Genomic DNA, 23,419 nt, shown 5'->3' on the forward strand with positions numbered 1-23,419 from the left:
TCATCTTTCTAGATTCCACATCAGGAGAAGGAGAGGGTGGGACAAATTGAGAGAATAGCATGGAAACACTTATATTGCCATATGTAAAATAGATAGCAAGTGGGAATTTGCTATGTGACACAGGAGCTCAGTCCACTGCTCTGTGACAATCTAGAGGGGTGGGATGGGGTGAGAGATGGGAGCAGGGTTCAGGAGGGAGGGGACATATGATACCTGTGGCTGATTCTTGTTGATATATGGCAGAGGCCAATGCCATATTGTAAAGCATTTATCCTCCAATTAAAAAAAAAAGTTAAAAAACAAAATGACTGTTAGTTTGAAAAGTGAGAAAAATGGAGTCTCTTTGATGGATATATTTCTTTATGAATATGATTATTTTATTTTTAAAAGTAAAAATAAATCTAGGTCACCTTTCTTAGTACTTCTGCATTTCAACCTAGAAGTTTGAGTAATAAACACATTTGGAGATATTAATACAAAACACAATGAATAATGCAGTTTTAGAAAAAAAGTATGAATATAACCCTTTGTTTTAAAATTCTTAAAATAGTAAATAGCATTCCTCAAAATTTTAAGTCATTTAAACCCTGGACAAATTGTATACAAATGTTATACATTTAAAGGCACACTAATGTTTATATTCTACTTACATATCAAAATTTACTGAAAAACCTGAGAAAACTAATTTTGAAAAAACTTCTTTCAATGTTTTAAAAGTTTAAGATTTGTAAAGTATCTTGCTATTTCAAAGTAAAGTATAAGTTTGATCTCGGTGGTAATTCATCCACTTGGAATACTTTTCCAAGAAGATTTTGCAATCACTAAGAGAAAAAGAAAGAACATATGAAGTGCTATTTTTGATTAGCAATGGCTATGGATGTTGATAAAATTTTGTTCAAGTAATTTCAATTTTGCAAGGAATACATTGCCAATCAAATTATTTGCTTGTCAAAAAAGTGCCAATTATTGAGAAAATAGCTAATGTGAACCTAAGTTTCTATTATCTAGGAAGTAAAATTTTTGAAAATAAACTCTTCTCTAAAAATAAATAAAATCCAGTTTATTTTAGGAGATAAATCGAGTTAATATTGAAAGAGAAGACGTTCGCCCAACCTTGCCTAAAATCCACTTTCAATCAAGTATACACTCGGTTACAACTGTGGTTTCCCAGACTCTTAAAATTAGCAACAAGGCATGTGATATAGTTTCTCACAATGCATCTAATAAACGGAGCTATGCTTTTGAAAAACAAAATAAAAATATTTTAAAAGACCACTTATCATTTTCACTTGCAAATAACAAAGACCTCTGACTTTTTTTTTTTTTTTAGTGTTATGCAAAATCAATGCTTCTTTTTATTTTTGGCTGAATTGGAGCAGGGCCAGATGTCCAAACACTTAACTATATTTCTCTAATTTCTTTTCTCTGCAGTACCTCCAGGCAAGGTATAAAAAAAGACCATGAATCTCATATCTGCTTAATGTTGTTTTGTGTGAACAATGCTGGAGAAACACTTGAAATAAGAGATGATTCTATCTGTTGAGTTCTGAAATTAGTTGTGCATTAAGTTGCTCTGGGGGATTCTATCCAGCAAGAATATTCAGGGCTTGATCTGTTAACAAAGTCAGGCTTTATTCAGTTAGACTTGCTGTAGGAAAGTTGGGAATGTTAAAGGTAAGTCAACATGTTAATAGAAATACAAACATATCTCATTTTATTATTCTTTACAGATTTTATACTTTTTAGAAATTGAAGGTTTGTAGGACCCCCTGAGCTATCAGATAATGTTTAACCCGTTTTGCAACAAAGTTTTTTTTAACTAAGGTATGTGTATTTTTAAAGACATAACGTTGTTGCACACTTAATAGAGTTCAGTAGAGTATAAACAGAACTTTTATATGGAATAGGAAACCAAAAAAATTATTGTGACTTGCTTTATTTTGATATTCACCTTATTGTAGTCATCTGAAATTGAAGCTGTGGTATCTCCGAGGTATGCCTATTCTAGAAGTTATCCCAGAAGAACTGGAGGTTCTTGAGTTTCATATTTATTACTATCAGTTAAATGAAACGGGATATTCCTCCAAATACCATATGTCTTTCTCCCACCACTACTATCTGCTTCTTTACTGCTTTCCTTGACCGTGTTATGTATTTCTCACTGGGAAAATATCTCATGTGGCATTTAAATATGGAATTAATATTACCCTTAACCTGAACTTACAAGAACAGGGTGGTTTCTCTCCCTGCAGTTGGCAAACTTTCTAGAAAAGGTCACATAATACATATTTTGAATTTGTGTGTACGTGGTTTGTCTCAGGGACTTTACCTCCGCCATTATAGCTTGACAGTAACCAGAGAGGAGACGTAATCAAGTGGGTGTGGCTATATTCCAGTAATACTTCATTGACAAAGATGGGCTGAAGGCCAAATTTGACCCAGGGACCTAACACTGTATACCTAAGTAGAAAATCAATTCCAAACCTTCTTGAAATAATTAGTAATTTTAAATTAAGGCCTTTATAATGTTGTGGAGTAAAAGGATCTGGAAATTTCTCTCTATCCTGCATTGCTGTCCAATGCCTTAGATCTTTTAGAGGAGAATTTTATATTTGAAGGAAGCCATGCTCTTAATTGAACACTAACTGCACTCATCTCTTTTGACAACATTTGGCAACTTCATTTGGGTAGACGCTACTAGTCAGCTACTCACTGACTATTCCACCCTTTTTCCTTATGAAAAAAATCCAGATTTGTATAAGGTATAGCCACACACCTCACTAAAATCTTGAATTTCTCATACCACTTGCTTAAATGTTAATAGCATGTGACAACCTCTAGCAAATGATATTGCAATGAAGTCTACTTAGTCCAGTTTCCAAAACACTGCTGTCTTTAAGATAAAAATAGTAGAGTCAGCTTTTATTCTTGGCTCTTCCAAAGCCTTTGACTGTGTGGATTACAATAAACTGTGGAAAATTCTGAAAGAGATGGGAATACCAGACCACCTGACCTACATCTTGAGAAATCTATATGCAGAGCGGGAACCAACAGTTAGAACTGGACATGGAACAACAGACTGGTTCCAAATAGGAAAAGGACTACGTCAAGGCTGTATATTGTCACCCTGCTTATTTAACTTATATGTAGAGTTCATCATGAGAAACGCTGGGCTGGATGAAGCACAAGCTGGAATCAAGATTGCTGGGAGAAATATCAATAACCTCAGATATGCAGATGACACCACCCTTATGGCAGAAAGTGAAGAGGAACTAAAAAGCCACTTGATGAAAGTGAAAGAGGAGAGTGAAAAAGTTGGCTTAAAGCTCAACATTCAGAAAATGAAGATCATGGCATCTGGTCCCATCACTTCATGGGAAATAGATGGGGAAACAGAGGAAACAGTGTCAGACTTTATTTTTTGGGGCTCCAAAAATCACCACAGATGGTGATTGCAGCCATGAAATTAAAAGATGCTTACTCCTTGAAAGGAAAGTTATGACCAACCTAGATAGCATATTCAAAAGCAGCGACATTACTTTGCCAACAAAGGTTCATCTAGTCAAAGCTATGGTTTTTCCAGTGGTCCAGTGGATGTGAGAGTTGGACTGTGAAGAAAGCTGAGTGCTGAAGAATTGATGCTTTTGAACTGTGGTGTTGGAGAAGCCTCTTGAGAGTCCCTTGGACTGCAAGGAGGTCCAACCAGTCTATTCTGAAGAGATCAGCCCTGGGATTTCTTTGGAAGGAATGATGCTAAAGCTGAAACTCCAGTACTCTGGCCACCTCATGTGAAGAGTTGACTCATTGGAAAAGACTGATGCTGGGAGGGATTGGGGGCAGGTGGAGAAGGGGACAACAGAGGATGAGATGGCTGGATGGCATCACCGACTCGATGGACGTGAGTTTGAGTGAACTCCGGGAGTTGGTGATGGACAGGGAGGCATGACGTGCTGCAGTTCATGGGGTTGCAAAGAGTCAGACACAACTGAGCAACTGAACTGAACTGAACTTGTTTCTTCTTACTTAGAGAGCAATTCTGATAACTGGTATTTCTCAAGTATATTGCAACCAGGAGGATAAAGTTGCTAAAAACTGATAGCTGAAAGAAGATTGGGCTGTGGACTTCCTTAAGAAGGCATAAGTACCATGGTTTGCTTGAATATAGATTCTTGGTTAAGAGTGAAATAAACTTCATTTGATTATGTCACTATAGCCAAGTTTCTGATACATATAGCTCTACTCATTATTAACTGGTATCTGGTATCATGAGCTTTAAAACATCAACTCTATTTGTATGAGTCACGTGATACAAAATTCAATTTTATACCAGAGTCTAATTTCATTGATTTCTCATGTCTGTTCTATCTTTATTTTAATAGTTTCTTCTTAAAGACAGTTCTATTTCAGAAAAGCATTTAGACAGGGAATTGAAAAAAAAAAAAATCTCAGAAACACTTTCTCTGTGCTAAGACATGAAAAAAATCTCAGAAACACTTTCTCTGTGCTAAGACAATCTTAGTGTGCAGGTTTGATCAGGTTAAGTACTTTCGCCTGCAATATTCTCAGCAGGCATTGCTGGCCCTAAACTAGGGTATGAAAGAGTGGGAGGATGAAGTGGAAGCGGAAAGAGCTTTTAAAAATCAATATAATGCTAGGTTGTATAAGATGCTGAAATACAAGAAATTGCTCTTAAAGAAACAGCTGGAGAGCTGGGTCAGAGTGCATTAGGTCAAGTTTTCTCTATGAACTGAACTAGGAGAAGTTGACCGTGGAGGCGTTACACAGCTGGGAAAGAAAGCTACAGAGCAGATAATAACCTGCTAAATAAAGATTGTGTCATGACGGAAACCAAGCAGTCTTCCAGGAGGGCAGAGGTTGTCCATGGGATTTCTTAAGATTTTCTTTTGAGACTCCTAGAACCTAGTGCAGAAACATTTATTTCCTAAAATGTCCCCAAAAGGAATGTGGTTAATTATCTTTATATTTAAAAATAAATAGTTTCTTTTAATGCCTTGGTCTTCTACACATGTAACTGGGAGTGTTAGAAATAAAAATTAGCCTCACAGAAAAATCTCCATAATGATTTTTCTCATTACTCATTCTCAATACTCATTCTAACTCTCCTGATAACCAAAATCTCCTGATACCCATTCTAACTCTGTATTTTGATATTTGGAAGTATTTATAAAAGAAAGAGGTTTATAAAATATTTGAGCACTTTTTGGCATGAATAACATTTTTAAGAGAAATTATATGTAATTTCCAAAATAGACTGTAATGTATGAAACATTCTGACACTTTTCAATATTTTTCTATGGAAATAATTTTGAAACTTTGTTGCATGAAGAAAAGTGTGTGGATTTCCTGGTCTAGAATTGTTCTTTTGTTTCCCATATTGAGTTTATTCTCCATGGCCTAGGCTGTTATAGAATGCAAAATGATTTTTTCTGAGGTCTTATTAACTATTAGTCTAATCCATGTTTACTCAAGACTTAATCTTTAATTAATGAATTTTCATTTGCTCATTTCAGAAATTGTAGATTTCTCCAAATCTGAACATACTATCTGTAGATAGTTCTTGGGAATTAATAGTATTCTAACATGGCAGGTGTGTTCTTATCACACTATGAACATCAAGAAGAGTAGAGATTGAAAGCCCTTTAACTTCTCCTACAAAACCAGTATAAAAAGCAATTTCAGCACCCAATCACCAAAGTACTTCCTTTGTATTGCTGTTAATTATTTCACAACAGCAATCACTAGGGATATTTATATAGTATTGGCTATATTCCTACCTGATTTAATGTTGCTTACAAAGGTATTACAAACCTTAGATTTAGTTATGCCATGGTGCAGAAAATAAACCTTGCAGTTAAACCAAATGAAAGTCTGTGCCTGTATCACTGCTGACTTGGATCCTGACCATAATATCTAGAGAATGGAAGGATCTGGGTAACTTCTCAGAAATAATGGGAACACTGCAGCCGTCCATTTTCTATTTGAAGACAGGGAATCATGGGCCTTGGAATGGGATGGTTGGTTGCCTTGCTTGGGGCATATACTTTAATTACCTAGTTATATGCTCCTCTGTAAGCTGTGAAAATGTCACAAGCTACTTTGAGTTAGAAACAATATTATATTCTGCATGAACCACATTTTCAGGTTGTCCTAGAATCTAGAAACATCCCGATCCTAGAATTTAGACAGTGGTGTCTTCAGGCTTGGCTCTGTCTGTTCGGAACCTCAGGTTCAGCCCATCAAAGTATCCAAATATGAGCCCAATATGGCATCTCCAGGTCCTAATTGCCGAAGTACAGTTGACTGACTACCAGCAATTAAATCTAGAGACCAGAAATTCATGTTCCAACATGTGTAAGAAGAAACTTTCAGATCCTGTTGTTAAGTATTTAACTTAGTGCTGGAATGTGAAGAAGTTTGAGACAGAGTATCTATCCCAGGTTCATTTCTTCTCAGCTATTTTTAGCTTGCTTGTGGCATGACTGGTCCTTGGAGCAGGGAATCACATTGAGATATTATACTTAAATGATTCATTATACTTAAATGACTCCTTCTGGTCAGTAGACTGAACTGTAGCTTCAAAAATGGGAGGATAGTGAATTATCCAGGGCTTCCTAGGTGGCCTAATGGTGAAGAATCTGCCTGCCAATGCAGGAGATGCAGTAGGTACAGATTCCATCCCTTGGTCTGGAAGATCCCCTGGAGGAGGAAATGGCAACCCACTTCGTATTCTTGCCTGGGAAATCCCATGGACAGAGGAGCCTGGTGGGCTACAGGTCCCTGGGGCCTCAAAGAGTTGGACACAAATGAGCAACTGAGCACAGTGAATTCCCAGGTGCTCCAGTGCTTAGGACTCCACACTTCCACTGTAGAGGGCACAGGTTCAATCCCTGCTTTGGGAACTGAGATCCTGCATGCTGCATGGCGTGGCCAAAAAAAAACACCTTTTTTTAATAAGGGCTTTTTAAAACAACAAATGTGAAGTGAAAGTGAAGTCGCTCAGTCGTGTCTGACTCTTTGAGAACCCATGGACTGTAGCCTACCAGGCTCCTCTGTCCATGGGATTTTCCAGGCAATAGTACTGGAGTGGATTGCCATTTCCTTCTCCAGGGGATCTTCCCAACCCAGGGATTGAACCCAGGTCTCCCGCATTGTAGAGAGACGCTTTACCATCTGAGCCACCAGGGACGTCCCTTTAAAACAACAAAGGGATCTATATATATATATCCCTATATATAGCACAGGGATCTATGTTCACTATCCTGTGATAAACCATAATGGAAAAGAACATGAAAAGGAATTGTACATATATGTACAACTGAATCACTTTGCTGTACAACAGAAATTAACATAACATTGCAAATCAACTACATGTCAATAAAAATGTATTTAAAATAAAATGGGAGACTTAAAAATAATATTTTATTTTATTTCACTATCTGTATTTCTACAGCTTCTAGACTGCAGTAAAAATGATGGCATGCAAAAAAACAGGAAATAAGGAAAGTCCCATTTCAACATGGAGAATTTTTTTGACACATACTACTTTCTATATAATTTAATTCTTATATCATGACCATATTGCTGTTCAAATTCTATCCACTCTTGTTCTCAATTATTGTTTAACGATCTATAAATGTCTTCCAAATCATTTTGGTACAAAACATTTCAAGGCAATTAATTAAACATTTCAAGACTTTTAATTTCACAAAGTGGAACTGTTTTCAGTGTCTAGACTTTAAACTCTTCTCATTTTTCTTTACTCTAATGAAGATTAGATCTCCTGTTTTCAAGTCACAGTTCTTTCCTTGGCCTATTCTTTGATGTGGATCAAATCATTTAACCTTCTATGTCTTTGGTTCTTCATATCTAATATGAGGTTAATCATTTTAACCTTTTGCATTGGGGTTTTGTTCCACTGTGAAGAAAAACATTAATGTCTGCAAAGTGCCCTGGGATCTATGGATGAGAGTCTAGAGATGGAAGGAATTATTCTATATCAGAGAGGAAAACGTAAATACGCTTGAGTAAATTCATCTCACATGTGTGTTCTGCTTCACTGAAGGTGAACAGAGAGTGTTCACTGGAGTGGGATGCTGTTTGCAGGCATGTTCTGACTCAGAAGCAATAATATTGGGAGTACTGCTATTCAAAACACATGGAAACTCACTGCCCTGATCAATTTGCCTCTTTATTTATTCATAGCTGAATTCCACTTTCGCAATGCATGTGCCAAGAACTCTTGTTGGCAGGTAGGGAAGTAAAGATTGCTTAATTTGTGCTGTTAAAATGAACCTGAGAAAAAAATTAAATCGCACATATTTCATAAAGGTATTTAAACAAATTTACCTCCGTAAGCCTTATTTTGTTTATTGCTGAGAGAGAATAAAATGCACTGTGAAAGTTGGAGAAGATACCTAAGAACTGCTGATACTTTTCTTTCTGTACCTTGACCTCTGCATTAGTCTTTTACTGCACTGCTTTTAACCTGGCCAAAGACCAAGTTAGGTAGCTGCCATTCAGGACCATGAAGAATATCTCTCTACCATTTCTCTTAAATTCCTTTTACAAATACAAGGATATGAACTGGATGTCCCTGTTTTCCTCTAGAAAATATTAGACATCTGGTCTTTTACCCTCTTCCCTGATTGAGTTCTATTTTGGATAATATTAATAACCCTATGCTGAGGTTTTTATGTAGGAGACTAAAAATTTAGACAAGATGATTATGTTTACAGTGCTTTATTTAAAATGTGTCTGGGACAGAGAAGCTCATCAGGATTAGGAGACCACCTGAGATGAGATTAAGGGAGGGCAAGCTGTGCACACACCCTAGTCTTGTCAGAGATCCCAGCCTTGAGCCATTGTTATAAACTCCCTCATCAATTCTTTAAGCTTGAGGCACTTAGTTTTTCAGGCAGGAGCCAGCTATGTCCCCCTTTACCTGGCAAAGCAATAAAGCTACCCTTTTCTACTTAAAAATATGGGAGGAGCATTCAAATTTTAGCTAATTGGGCAGTGATAAAGGGTGAAGCATATTTGGGGGTGTTTTTTTAAGAAAACTGGTTGTTGTTTAGTTGCCAAGTCATGTCCGACTCTTTGTGACCCCATGGTCTGCAGCACGCCAGGCTTCCCTGCCTTTCACTGTCCCCTGAAGTTTGCTCAAACTCCTGTCCATTGAGTCAGTGATGCTATCCAGGCATCTTTTTCCCAATCATAAGACATGTCTATTCAGTGACAGCTTCTGAAAGGAAAAATTCAGTAGTGATGTTAAACCTAAGCAGTCTGTTTAGCAGAGTGTGATTTTGTGTTTACCCATAGACAAAACCATTTTATCTCTTACTTTGGCAGGTGTGGCCATGTCTCTTTAAACTCTTGGGCAATAGGTGGAAATTAAAGGCCAAGTTTAAATGTAATATGTACCAACTGCATCCACAAGAAAATTCATCTTCCTACCAGCCTTTAATTTAGTTCAGTCTCTCAGTCGTGTTTGACTCTTTGCGACCCCATGGACTGTAGCACGCCAGGCCTCCCTGTCAATCAACTACCGGAGTTTACTCAAACTCACGTTCATTGAGTTGGTGATGCCATCCAACCATCTCATCCTCTGTCGTCCCCTTCTCCCCCCACCTTCAACCTTTCCCAACATCAGGGCTTTTTCAAATGAGTCAGCTTTTTGCATCAGGTGGCCAAAGTATTGGAGTTTGGGCTTCAACATCAGTCCTTCCAATGAACATTCAGGACTGATTTCCTTTAGGATGGACTGGTTGTATCTCCTTGCAGTCCAAGGGACTCTCAAGAGTCTTCTCCAACACCACAGTTCAAAAGCATCAATTCTTCGGTGCTCAGCTTTCTTTATAGTCCAACCCTGACATCCATACACGACTACTGGTAAAACCATAGCTTTGACTCAATGGACCTTTGTTGACAAAGTAATGTTTCTGCTTTTTAATATGCCTACCAGCTTTAGAAAGATCTCAATTATTTTTGTTTTGTTTTTTCTTCTCTAGGTTTATCCAGCTGTGAACCAAAGAACAGGCAGGACTTATCACCTAGCTATAATAGAGGAAGTTCTGTATTCTTTACCCAAAGGGATCTAACTTAATCCCTAGTAGCTGCTATCAGCATAAGGACATTTTCCATAATGCTTTACTTATCTCTAAAAACATGCACATAAATGATCTCTTTGATGTTTGCAACAGCCTAGTGAACTTGTTCCAAGAAGGCAATGGCAACCCACTCCAGTACTCTTTCTTGGAAAATCCCATGGATGGAGGGGCCTGGTAGGCTTCAGTCCATGGGGTCACCATGAGTTGGAAATGACTGAAGCAATTTAGCAGCAGCAGCAGCAGTGAACTTGTTAGGGACCTGCATCATCTCCACTGGGCAAATAAGGAAATTGTAATACAAAGAAACATATCCGATATCATTACTGTTCTATGACACACACATATGTATAAGATACATTCTGTTTTACAAAGAAATTTTGAGGAACACAAATTTTTACTTTTCATCACAGACAGACAGCTATCTGAAGGTTTAAAAGGGAAATGTTTTGTTTTGGTAGTGCAAATATGATATCCTATATATTGGAAGGCGTAGGATATCATAGGGCCTTCTTGGTGGCTCAGATGGTAAGGTGTCTGCCTTCAATGCAGGATACCTGGGTTCAATCCCTGGGTTAAGAAGATCTCCTGGAGAAGGAAATGGCAACCCCCTCCAGTACGCTTGCCTGGAAAATCCCATGGACAGAGGAGCCTAGTAGGTTACAGTCCATGGGGTTGCAAAGAGTCAGACACAACTGAGAAATAGGTTCGATAGGTTCTAATAACCAAGGGCAATAGCGAAAGAAATGAAAGTTGCTCAGTTGTGTCCAACTCCTTGTGACCCCATGGACTGTAGCCTTCCCAGATCCTTTGTCCATGGAATTCTTTAGTTAAAAATGCTGGAGTGGGTAGCCATTCCCTTCTCCAGGGGATCTTCCCAACCCAGGGATCAAACTCAGGTCTCATTGCAGACAGATTCTTTACCGTCTGAGACACCAGGCAAGCCCAAGAATACTGGGGTGGGTAACCTATCCCTTCTCCAGGGGAACTTCCTGACCCAGGGATAGAACCAGGGTCTCCTTCATTGCAGGTAGATTCTTTACCAGCTGAGCTACCAGAGAAGCCCAAGGGCAAGCTTCAAATAAAATTTATCAAGGAAAAATTTGACAACAAATCAATGCTGTAATCCTAAATTTATTATTTTCTTCAGTAGTTACATATGATCTTGGATTCACAGAAAATACAAATATTTCCATGAAACATTATAAATTATTCAACACAAGGTAAGGAATATACTCAACATGCTTCCCTTTTCTGTCCTCTCCTTTAGAAAAGTCTCCACCCACTGACCTTGTAAAACTGTCCAGATGTCTTAGTCATCATTATGACTACTCTTTCTAGTGTCATTGTTTTCTGTAGATATATATATATATATCCATCTACCTGTTAATGTTTTACTTTTGTCCAATGCTATTATGTTCACTGGGTCTGGAATTTGATTTTTAAAAGTTTTATATTTTCTTTCAGAAATTTGAAAATGTTGCTCCACTATATCCTCAATTGCTTGTTTCTAGTGAGAATTCTGCCATCCTCATATTCATTCTTCTGTACAGAAATATGTCTTTTCTCTCTGGATACCTCTTTAAATTTTTCACTTTTTTCCTGGCTTTGAAAAATTTGATTATGCTGAGCCTTGGTGTAGTTGTCTTCACATCACTTGTGTTTGAAGTTTTTTTTAGGGGAGAGGGGAGAGAATCTGTGTATTTATAATTTTGACAAAATTTGAAATATTATCACCCACTGTATTTTCAAATATTCCCTCCTCTTTCTTCAGAGACTCCAACCACATATTTGTCCACTGTCTCTTTTCTACTTTTTTGAATATATGGTATGCAGTTATAACTGTCTTAATATACTTTTCTGCCAATTCTAGCATCTGTGTTGGTTCTGTATTGGTTTTGATTGGTTGACTTCCTCATTTTTTGATGTGTTTTCTCACTTCTTTGTATGCCTAAAAATCTTTGATTAGATGTCATTTAGTTTTCCTTGTTTGTGAAAGTTTATATTTTTATAAATATTCTTGAGATTGGTTCTGAAATGCAGTTTAGTTGCTTGGAATCAGATTTATACTTTTAGCTTTGATAAAATGATAAAAATCATTTCTTAGGCAAATGTAATGTAGTGCTCAATATGTGGCTAATTATCCTCTGCTGAAGCAAGACTCCCTGAATTCTCTACTCATTGTCCCAAGAGCTTTTCCAATTTTGTTGGCAACAACAGGCACTATTTCTGGTTCTATATGAACGCTAGGCATTGTTTCCTTTAGTTATTTCAGTTGGTTATACTCTTGACCTGGAATAGTTTTCTCACACACATGTAGTGCTAATGAGTGCTGAACTCTGAAGGGCCCCCTCTGCAGATCTCTGAAGGGATTTCCTTGTATAGTCTTGAGCACTCTGCTTTGGCCAAGACAAGACTATGACTTCGGGTCATTTTCTAGTTTTCTGTGTTCCTTAAAAATATTTTAGCTTTGCTGATTTCCTCAACACAGCAGTTCTCCATCCCCACCTCACAGTCTATCTTAACTTTTCCTGTATGCTTCTAAAGCAACTTGTCCACTCTTAAGAAACTCAATACCATATTATAAAAATATCTATTCACTTGTTTGTCTCCCTTGAGGGAAAGATAGTTGATTTGTGCATTTCTATATCTGCAGTACATAGTAGAAATTAACAGTATTTGTTGTAGGATGAATAAGACAAAATTCTCAATCATCTTTGTAACTCAGAAATAGGAGTACAATACTGGAATCTGAAAGGTTATTGAAAGAACCAGGTATACCTGGAAATTTCAAACAAGATTTGGATAATGAGATTCATTAGATATTGTGAGTAAATGAGAACAGGTTTCTTCTTGTAGGCTATTCAGGTTTTATATCCTAGTAATATGACCAACCTAGACAGTATATTGAAAAGCAGAGACATTACTTTGCCAACAAAGGTCCGTCTAGTCAAGGCTATGGTTTTCCAGTGATCATGTATGGATGTGAGAGTTGGACTATGAAGAAAGCTGAGCACCAAAGAACTTTTGAACTGTGGTGTTGGAGAAGACTCTTGAGAGTCCCTTGGACTGCAAGGAGATCCAACCAGTCCATTCTAAAGGAGATCAGCCCTGGGTGTTCCTTGGAAGGAATGATGCTAAAGCTGAAACTCCGGTACTTTGGCCACCTCATGCAAAGAGTTGACTCATTGGAAAAGACTCTGATGCTGGGAGGGATTGGAGGCAGGAGGAAAAGTGGACAACAGAGGATGAGATGGCTGGATGGCATCACCGACTCAATGGACGTGAGTTTGAACTCCGGGAGATGGTGATGGACAGGGAGGCCTGGCATGCTGCGATTCATGGGGTTGAAAGAGTCGGACACAACTGAGTGACTGAACTGAACTGAACTGAACTGAATCTCAAATATTAAATAAATATATCATAGAGTATTTTATGTTCAGTAGTAATTAAGGGTAAAAATAAAATAAATCCCTCTCCTCTTGATCAAAGTAGCCATGGTCTGTCTTTCACTCAGTTGAACTGCATTCTCTGTGGTCTCTTATATTGGACAATTTCCAAAATGTCTTTGCTCATAAGATAATTAAACCCAGTAACTAGATAATTATGCATATGGGGGCTGAGGAGGTGAAAGTAGGAGGGTAAGTAGAAATGGGGATTTTTATAAGCCTCTCAGTCCTCTGATGGAGAAGGCAATGGCACCCCACTCCAGTACTCTTGCCTGGAAAATCCCATGGATGGAGGAGCCTTGTGGGCTACAGTCCATGGGGTCGCACAGAGTTGGACACTGCTGAGTGACTTCACTTTCACTTTTCACTTTCATGCACTGGAGAAGGAAATGGCAACCCACTCCAGTGTTCTTGCCTGGAGAATCCCAGGGACGGGGGAGCCTGGTGGGCTGCTGTCTATGGGGTCACACAGAGTCGGACACGACTGAAGCGACTTAGCAGCAGTCTTCTGACCAAGGCTAGCCTTTAAGGTTTAGGTCGTGCAGCTCTAGAGAGTTATCAGCTCTAGAGAATTGTTGATCCTTTTTTTTTTTCTTTCTGATAACACATGGGCCATAATTTTATTTTTTGAAGTCTCCTGCTTTTTAAAAGGCCTTGAAGCATTTGTCAAAAACCAAATTTAGGTTAACTCTACTTTTCTCTCTGTGGTTGTTTCTAGTTTTGTGAAACTCTTGCTCTTTCTTCTCAGAATATTTTCTTTGAAAGAGTATTCTGTTTCCCTCCTTAAATACTTAGCCTGGGAACAGTGATTTGACTACAATCTCCTCTGAGCATGTTCCCTTTCAAAAAGGAAACTAATGATCATTAAAGGTCTTGGCCCTTATTCTATAGGTGAGAAATAGTCTTATGCCTTTCCTGGAAAATGTCTTCTTATACTTGATTTGGCAAATAAAAGCAGATTAAATGACACAGATTTCAGGTGGTTTAAAATCATTTTATATGGGTTAAGAGGGCTACTCTTCAAATATATTCTTAAATCAGGATTAAGCCCCAAACTTCAAGATGCTCATTTGATTGTGTCTGTATCTCAATTTGTTCACTATCATTAGGCTTTCCTGGTGGCTCATGCAGTAAAAGAATCTGCCTGCAATGTGGGAGATCTGGGTTCAGTCCCTGGGTTGGGAAGATCCCCGGAGGAGGGCATGTCAACCCACTGCAGTATTCTTGCCTGGAGAATCCCCATGGACAGAGGAGCCTAGCAGGATATAGTTCATGGGGTTGCAAAGAGTTGGACACAACTGAGCGGCTAAGCACAATGGCATATTCTGAAGTAGTGATCCAAACAGGTAATGAGTAGCATCCAGTCTTCACATAAGCCAATTGTTTTAGAGACAAGATTAATTAAAAGAAGTTGTAGGCCAAACCTCTATCCTGAATTTAAATCCCTGACCCATTCTTGTCCTCCTGGTTACAATATAGAAATGCAAATCAAAACCACAATGAGGTACCATTTCATGCCAGTCAGAATGGCTGTGATCCAAAAGTCTACAAGCAATAAATGCTGGAGAGGGTGTGGAGAAAGGGGAACCCTCTTACACTGTTGGTGGGAATGCAAACTAGCACAGCCACTATGGAAAACAGTGTGGAGATTCCTTAAAAAACTGGAAATAAAACTGCCTTATGACCCAGCAGTCCCACTGCTGGGCATACACACTAAGAAAACCAGAATTGAAAGAGACACATGTACCCCAATGTTCATCGCAGCGCTATTTGTAATAGCCAGGACATGGAAGCAACCTAGATGTCCATCAGCAGATGAATGGATAAGAAAGCTGTGGTACATATACACAATGGAGTATTGCTCAGCCATTAAAAAGAATACATTTGAATCAGTTCTAATGAGGTGGATGAAACTGTAGCCTATTATACAGTGTGAAGTAAGCCAGAAAGAAAAACACCAATACAGTACACTAACACATATATATGGAATTTAGAAAGATGGTAACGATAACCTTGTATGTGATACAGCAAAAGAGACACAGAAGTATAGAACAGTCTTTTGGACTCTGTGGGAGAGGGAAGAGGGTGGGATGATTTGGGAGAATGGCATTGAAACATGTATAATATCATATAAGAAATGAATTGCCAGTCCAGGTTCTATGCAGGATACAGGATGCTTGGGGCTGGTGCACTGGGATGACCCAGAGGGATGGTACAGGGAGGGAGATGGGAGGGGTGTTCAGGATGGGGAACACGTGTACACCCGTGGTGGATTCATGTTGATGTATGGCAAAACCAATACAATATTGTAAAGTAATTATCCTCCCATTAAAATAAATAAATTTAAATTAAAAAAAGAACATAGTGGGAAATAAAATGATATATTTATGACAAAAAAAAAAAAGAAATCAGAGTTGGATAAATATCTCCATGAGAGAAAAAAATGAATCAAGAATTGCATTTAGAGCTTTGAACTAAATCTTATGTAATAACAGATTTCTTTACTGAAATAAGCTCATTTTACCCAGTGTATTTCATTATGTCAATTTTCAGGAATAAGAGTATTTATGTTTTGTAAGCCAGAGAGCTGGTGACATTGCATGGAGGAAAGTGCATTACATAACTTTCTCTCCCTTTATACCCATTCATATACTGCACAGTATCCTCCATTTATGTTTTCACAGGCACAGAGATGATTGCAATTACATACCCAGGGTGGTCCTGGTAAGGACTGGGGTCCAGCTTTGCAGTACAATTCTGTAGTGATTGTGACAAGCTTTGATAAATATCCCAGTTGACAACTAAATTGATCTTGGAGCAGAGAAGAGAATTGATGGAAAAGGTGCTTCCCTATCCAGAAAGTCACCTCTGTACCCTGGACCGAGTTTAATCATGAAGCTTTTGGATGGAAAAAAGATATATTACTTATTCATAGCGTCCTTTCTGTTTTGCTTCTTTGTCCACAGAGACTGAAAGAATTAAAGCAACGTGAATTTGCTCGAAATGTAGCTTCCAAGTCATGGAAAGATGAAAAGAAACAAGAAAAAGCACTTAAGCGACTTCATCAGCTGGCTGAGTTAAGGCAACAGTCTGAATGGTAAGAATTCAAGGTGCCTCAGGTTGTTCTTGCCTGGAGAATCCCAGGGACGGAGGAGCCTGGTGGGCTGCCATCTATGGGGTCGCACAGAGTTGGACACGACTGAAGTGACTTAGCAGCAGCAGCAGGTTGTTCAAAACTCTCTTCAGCTTCTCAGGAAATTTCAATGGTATATTTTTTTGGTTCTCTAAACAATGTAAACAAATTATAATTAATCAAAGATACATCTGAAGGTACATATTCCTAATAGCTAAAGGGTTATAAATTAATGAGTTTGACATCTGAGTTTTTTCTTGTCTAATATTGTTAATGTGTTCTTTAACAAAACGACCCAAGAATGATTCTAATATACAGGCATTTATTGTATCCAGGTGATTTATATGTATCTTACGCATCTCTATAGTGCTTCACAGTTATTTTGTCTTGTAATGTTAATTTTTAAAAAATCATAAGTAACAATGCATCTTCTGGGAGAGGAAATAAATCTGTGCATTCCTCTGTACACACCTGAAACTAGAATAAATGGCACTATCGTCTGTATGACAAACAAGATGTAATTAATGCAGTTAAATTTACCACATGGTGCTATTTAAATTGATAATTGTAACAAGCATTACACTGATACATTCTTGTAGCTGAAAAATAGCAGTTTTATACGAGCTCGGAACTCCTGAATGTTTTGTAGTAAGGAGATTGTTACCTGGAGCTCAATTACATTTGCAGATTGTGATTTGTGTTCATATGAATCATAATGTAGAACACTAATGTAGCTAATTAATGTAGCTGACAGCAAGCTGGTGAATTGTGACATTTGTAGTTCTGTGCCAAAATTTAAACTCCTATTGTTTAAATGCGAAACAATAGACAGTAAGCTTGGGAGTGAATGACTCAATTATAGTAGCATAAAATATTAGATTTCATATTTATTTTAAGAAAATATTTTTTAAGATCAATTTTGAATTGTTTCAGTTAGCATTCACCTTGCAAGTTCTCAAGTATTTTTGTCACTAGAATATTTTAATTTGCTTATAAAGATATAAAAAAGGTAATATGAAAAAATAAGTGAGAAATTTAGTATAAAGAAAAAAAATAATAAAGGTTAGAAGACCATGTGTCCAGAGGTGAGGTTAATACAAAAATGCATGTTTTTAGGGCACATGCGATCACAGAAACAGGACACATAACTGGTACTGAACTTATTACTTGTCAACACAATAGAGATCAAACATATTGCCAATAAGATATCAGACAGTATATCTTGTCAAAGCAGGGCTTAGAAGGAAAGGTCTAATGGTCATTAGGATGGTATTCAGGAGATAATTGAGGGAATGTGTTAATTCCTGAGTGATTAATTATGAAGTACAAAAAGTCAAACTATAAAAGCAGGGCGAGTCTCACTGTAGACAGACCCTTTAGATAGGTTCTTTAAAGTCACACAACAAAAAAGAAATCCCAGTAGTCTTAATATACAGAATTTTGATTCCTTTGTTATTTAAAAGTTCTAAGTATACAGAGTTATCTAGGAAGTGTCTTGAAAATTAAAATGAGTGATAAACTCTATTGGGGTTGATCTGCCTTTGGAAATCTTAATAACTAAATGAAAACAAAACTAGGCATTTTCTTCCATAGAGTAGTTAGGCTCTCTGGGTCCCAACCTGATCATATTGTTAGGAAATGATAGGTATTCAACTTCCCAGATACTTGTTCTTAATTTCCAGAACTTGGAACTAGGAAAATTACTTCTTTTTTTTTTTTTCTATTACCCACCATCTGCCCTCCACACAATTGTTCTCTCAGATTAGTAGCCGCTTGCTCTAAGGGAGGTCTGTTCATAGCATTATTAAATATTTTCATTTTGGCAATGGAATTGACAAGGGAAAAAAGTCATCTGTGTTACTTCTCCTCGGATAACCCTTCTTTGTCCTTTGTTTTCATAATGAGGGCTTCTGAATAAGATGACATAGATAATAGAATTCTTCCATGACCCTATGGAGATGAGAGGTGAATTTACAGGTAGTAAGAATATTTGAATAAGATTAATTAAAAGAAATGATGGCAGAAAATTGTTAATGAATCTTATAAAGGGCAGTTAACCTTAGCGACCTCTTAGGTAGATCAACACAACATGATTCTTCAGTAAAACTAATTCTCTTATTGGGAGAGGAAGGAGATTCACTCTGTTCATAAATTTCTACTATGTATAAGTCTAATGCATCTTGATATGGACTTTTTTTTTTTTCAAATTTTAGAAGTTGTGACCGTTGCTTCTGAGAGTATGACATTCTTTATATAAGAGCTGGATAATGTGGAACATTAGGAAATTACATCACTTAAAGAAATCATGTTATTTTGATATGCTTTGCTTCCTATTTGAAAAGTGTGCTTTTTGCCCAGGAGAGAATTAAATTATGCATGTGTTGAGTTACCAAGTGAAATGGACAATCCATTAATAAGAACTAAAGGGTAACTAATGTCATTTCAAAATTATAAATAAAAATAATTAGGTAAAAATACAGAAATAAACTAAAAATTATTCTAGAGGAGAGAGTGAAATTGTAAATGGGAGTATGACAGCAAAGATTAAGCTTTTAATTATGTCACAAGGCATAAACTTGAATTAAAATAATAAAGTTTAAAATATCACAGAGATAGAAAACTAAAGTCTTCAAAAGTAGTAAAAATAACTTAGATTTAAGGTATAGGAAATTAAATTTTATAAAGCAATGAGATAAAAAGTTTAAAGCATAAATATAAGATATAGATATGAATAATAAGGATGACATGTTAACATTGTGAAAATATAATCATAAATGTATATTGAATTGTAAAGTGAGAACAGAATAAGGACAAGAAGAGCAGAATGTAACATATAAGAGCAAAGAAGTTTAAACATATTTGGAATACTACAAAAGGAAGAAGCTTTTACCCATATTAGAAAGATAAAGGGTGAACTGAAACAGCAATATAGAAAAGAATATTTAGACTAACATAAAGTAAAGAAAGAAAATGCACAAAACAGTGCCAGAATAATAAGCAAAACCATTATTAAGGAAAAAGAGAATATAAAAAATAGTACAGTATCTAGATCATAATGGAATAATTCAAGAAAGGAGATCAATGTGATGAATAAGAGAAAAGTTTTCATTATGAAATAGTTACTTTAAGGAGCAGACACTTTAAAATTTTTCCAAATTTAGTTTTCTACAATATTCAAGAATACAACTCTAAAGTTTCAGGCATTATTAATCCATGGAAAAAGAGCCATCTGAAATTATTAACTGGTGACTAAATTTATTGTTTGTAAAACAAAATCCATATGGATATAATAAACAACAGATTGGATATTGAAAAATATTGAATCCATAAAATAGAAATTAAAAGCAAATTCTTTTTCTGAACTAGAACAAGAGACTAAAACAACTAGAGTATTAATATAAGTAATAAGACCCAAGCATATCATGAGAGCAAATAAATTTAATGTATAAATTCTAGGATAAGATACTAGGACAGGGAAGGGCAATAATCAGATAAATCAGAGAAGAAAATGTATCTGAGCTGAAGAAGTTGAATTGAAAGTTCCCAGAAATGCTGGCAAAAATTAACCAAAAGAAATCAGTTTGTAACTATAGCTTGGTAAAGTGAGATATACACATAATTATTTGTATGTATTAAGTATACCAAAATACATATACATAAAACAAAAGAATGGGAAAGAATAGAGATCTCTTCAAGAAAATTAGAGATACCAAGGGAACATTTCATGCAAAGATGGGCTTGATAAAGCAAAGAAATGGTATGGACCTAACAGAAGCAGAAGATATTAAAAAGAAGTGGCAAGAATACACAGACGAACTGTACAAAAAAGAGCTTCATGACCCAGATAATCACGATGGTGTGATCACTCACCTAGAGCCAGACATCCTGGAATGTGAAGTAAAGTTGGCCTTAGAATGCATCACTATGAACAAAGCTAGTGGAGGTGGGAATTCCAGTAGAGCTGTTTCAAATCCTGAAAGATGATGCTGTGAAAGTGCTGCACTCAATATGCCAGCAAATTTGGAAAACTCAGCAGTGGCCATAGGACTGGAAAAGGTCAGTTTTCATTCCAATCCCAAAGAAAGGCAATGCCAAATAATGCTCAAACTACCGAATAATTGCACTCATCTCACACTCTAGTAAAGTAATGCTCAAAATTCTCCAAGCCAGGCTTCAGCAATACATGAACCATGAACTTCCAGGGTTCAAGCTGGTTTTAGAAAAGGCAGAGGAACCAGAGATCAAATTGCCAACATCCACTGGATCATGGAAAAAAGCAAGAGAGTTCCAGAAAAACATCTATTTCCACTTTATTGACTAGGCCAAAGCCTTTGACTGTGTGGATTACAATAAACTGTGGAAAATTTTGAAAGAGGTGGGAATACCAGACCACCTGACCTGCCTCTTGAGAAATCTATATGCAGGTCAGGAAGCAACAGTTAGAACTGGACATGGAACAACAGACTGGTTCCAAATAGGAAAAGGAGTACGTCAAGGCTGTATATTGTCACCCTGTTTCTCTAACTTATATGCAGAGTACATCATAAGAAACGCTGGGCTGGAAGAAGCACAAGCTGGAATCAAGATTGCCAGGATAAATATCAATAATCTCAGATATGCAGATGACACCACCCTTATGGCAGAAAGTGAAGAGGAACTAAAGACCCTCTTGATGAAAGTGAAAGAGGAGAGTGAAAAAGCTGGCTTAAAGCTCAACATTCAGAAAACGAAGATCATGGCATCTGGTCCCATCACTTCATGGCAAATAGATGGGGAAACAGTGGAAACAGTGTCAGACTTTATTTTTCTGGGCTCCAAAATCACTGCAGATGGTGATTGCAGCCATGAAATTAAAAGACGCTTACTCCTTGGAAGGAAAGTTATGACCAACCTAGATAGCATATTCAAAAGCAGAGACATTACTTTGCCAACAAAGGTCCATCTAGTCAAGACTATGGTTTTTCCAATGGTCATGTATGGATGTGAGAGTTGGACTGTGAAGAAATCTGAGTGCTGAAGAATTGATACTTTTGAAGTGTGGTGTTGCAAGGAGATCCAACCAGTCAATCCTAAAGGAGATCAGTCCTGGATGTTCATTGGAAGGACTGATGTTAAAGCTGAAACTCCAATACTTTGGCCACCTCATGCGAAGATTGACTCATTGGAAAAGACTCGGATGCTGGGAGGGATTGGGGGCAGGAGGAGAAGGGGACGACAGAGGATGAGATGGCTGGATGACATCACCAACTCGATGGACATGAGTTTGGGTGAACTCCGGGAGTTGGTGATGGACAGGGAGGCCTGGCGTGCTGGGATTCCTGGAGTCTCAAAGAGTCGGACACTACTGAGCGACTGAACTGAACTGCTATGTATATGTGAGTGTGAAAGTGAAAGTTGCTCAGTCGTGTCCAACTCTTTGTGACCCTGTGGACTGTAGCCCATGGAATTCTGCAGACAGAATGCTGGAGTGGGTAACCTTTCCCTTCTCCAGGGGATCTTCCCAACCCAGGGATCAAACACAAGTCTCCTGCATTGCAGGCAGATTCTTTACCACCTGAGCCACCAGGGAAGCCCAAGAATACTGGAGTGGGTAGCCTAGCCCTTCTCCAGCGAATCTTCCCAACCTAGGAATCAAACTGGGGTATCCTGCATTGCAGGTGGATTCTTTACCAAATGAGCTATCAGGGAAGCCCCACATTGTATATGTATATGTATGCTGCTGCTGCTAAGTTGCTTCAGTCATGTCTGACTCTGTGTGACCCCAGAGATGGCAGCCCACCAGGCTCCCCCGTCCCTGGGATTCTCCAGGCAAGAACACTGAAGTGGGTTGCCATTTCCTTCTCCAGTGCATGAAAGTGAAAAGTGAAAGTGAAGTCACTCAGTCGTGTCTGACTCCTAGCGGCCCCATGGACTGCAGCCTACCAGGCTCTTCCATCCATGGGATTTTCCAGGCAGGAGTACTGGAGTGGGGTGCCATTGTCTTCTCCGATATATATATATAATAAAATATATACATGTAAATTATGTACAATACATAGTTCATTGTTTGAAATCAGTATAAAAATATATTATGTATACAGAAAAAGGAAAGTTTATAAAATCATGCAAATACCGAAGTGGATTTGTTTCAATATGAATAAAAGTAGGCTAATTAAATATGTTTCTGTAATATTAAACATATAAAGATAGTGAAGGAAAGCAATGAAATTTGGTGAACACAAAAAATGTCATGACACCAGAGTTCTATGGCAGTTGATCAAATAGTTAAGTAAAAACAATAAGAAAGAATTTGTCAGAACAAAGGCTAGGAAAGGACTCCTCCCCATTAGAAGTTATGCTACATGTGAAAAAGATATCTGTTATTTTAGTACTATTTGCACAAGCAATAAATGACTGTATAAAAATGAAGTAAAAATCTAAAATAGGAAAAAGCCAATAAAGCATGTCCAAAAATGTGGAGGGAAAATAAAAAAGGAAAAGAAAGCCAGCTCAAAACCAACAAGCAAAGCAGCTGAAAGCAAGTCAGCTCAAAGCAAGAAAAAGGAAAACAAAGCCAGCTCACAATTATGCAATTTGTATTGTTTCCCCTGCAATAAGATTTGTTTTGTAGTAGATGTTTCACAGAATATTAGAGAAAATTTTAATCTAAAGAGTTTCATCTATTTTATGTATCACCCTTTCCAGTTTCTGATTGAATTGCTAGTCAAGCTCAA

At 37.4% G+C, this 23,419-nt stretch overlaps 1 protein-coding gene across 3 annotated transcripts in view; it reads left to right on the forward strand.

Moving 5' to 3' along the window:
- Positions 1 to 23,419, forward strand: part of ZNF804B (zinc finger protein 804B) — a 288,365-nt gene that overhangs the window by 257,290 nt on the left and 7,656 nt on the right. For all 3 annotated transcript variants that reach the window (XM_044946755.1, XM_044946754.1, XM_044946753.1), the window contains one exon: positions 16,540 to 16,670. The gene's annotated coding sequence lies outside the window, so the exon portion shown is untranslated. The remainder of the gene's footprint in view (positions 1 to 16,539; positions 16,671 to 23,419) is intronic.

This window comes from Bubalus bubalis, chromosome 8 (genome assembly GCF_019923935.1).
Source record: "Bubalus bubalis isolate 160015118507 breed Murrah chromosome 8, NDDB_SH_1, whole genome shotgun sequence".
NCBI lineage: Eukaryota > Metazoa > Chordata > Mammalia > Artiodactyla > Bovidae > Bubalus > Bubalus bubalis.